This window comes from Prionailurus viverrinus, chromosome X (genome assembly GCF_022837055.1).
Source record: "Prionailurus viverrinus isolate Anna chromosome X, UM_Priviv_1.0, whole genome shotgun sequence".
Classification (NCBI taxonomy): domain Eukaryota; kingdom Metazoa; phylum Chordata; class Mammalia; order Carnivora; family Felidae; genus Prionailurus; species Prionailurus viverrinus.
In genome coordinates, this window is record NC_062579.1 from 16,603,978 (window position 1) to 16,605,117 (window position 1,140).

A 1,140-nucleotide genomic window follows, 5' to 3' on the forward strand; every position below is an offset into this window, starting at 1 on the left:
ATGGTACATTTTGGTTCGCTGCCTCTCCCACACTCCAGCGCAGACCCCGAGGCGGCGCCGGGCTCCGCCGCCTCGGTCCCGGGCCCGGGCCCAACGCCCGCGGTCTCGGCACCGCTGCGGAGAACAAGGCCTACCCTGCGGGGACGGCTGGGGGACCTGGGGCTGGAGCTGCGGCAGGGGGCACGGGACCCGTGGCGGCACGGGACCCGTGGCGGCACGGGACCCGTGGCGGCACGGGACCCGTGGCGGCACGGGACCCGTGGCGGCACGGGCCGGGTAGCCGGCCGAGCGGCGCGGGGCGGCTCCAGTGTCTGTCGGCGGGCGGCGTGGCGCCCCCAGAGGGGGCCACGTCCAAAGGGGTTTACGTGCTGTAACGGGGTTTACGTGCGGCCAACGGAGCCGTGAGGCCGGTGGTGTCCAGCACGCCTATGGTGGACTTCCTGATGCAGCTGGAGGATTACACGCCTACGATCCCAGATGCAGTGACTGGTTACTACCTGAACCGCACTGGCTTTGAGGCCTCGGACCCACGCATAATTCGGCTCATCTCCCTAGCTGCCCAGAAATTCATCTCAGATACTGCCAGCGATGCCCTACAGCACTGCAAAATGAAGGGCACAGCTTCTGGCAGCTCCCAAAGCAAGAGCAAGGACCGCAAGTACACTCTAACCATGGAGGACTCGACCACTGCCCTCAGCGAGTATGGTGGCATCAGTGTGAAGAAGCCGCCCTACTTCACCTGAGCCACCCAACCTAAATGTACTTGTCTGTCCCCTTGTCCCCACACCAGCCTGCTTTCATAATAAACTTATTGTGACAGGCAAAAAAAAAAAAAAAAAAAAAAAAAAAGATGGTAAATTTTATGGTGCTTATTTTACCACAAAACAATTGGAAAACAGCACTCCTGGGGGAGAGGGGCCATCAGTTAGACTGAAGAAGAGGCCTGAAAAAGGACTCACAGATCCGTCCAATTATGAGATGTTGCCATAACCACTCCCTGCAGCACTGGGCCTTTTTACCACGCTCCCATTATCTTACCCACAGTTTCCCCAGACTGTCCCTATGTGGCACATCAATTCCATTCTTGTACCTTGTAACACGTTAGGACACCTACCCCCAGCCATGTTGGCCGCACTAGGA

General features: G+C 59.0%; 1 pseudogene; it reads left to right on the forward strand.

Moving 5' to 3' along the window:
* On the forward strand, positions 1 to 771 carry LOC125157726 (transcription initiation factor TFIID subunit 10-like; annotated as a pseudogene).
* Positions 772 to 1,140: the final 369 nt, after the last annotated feature.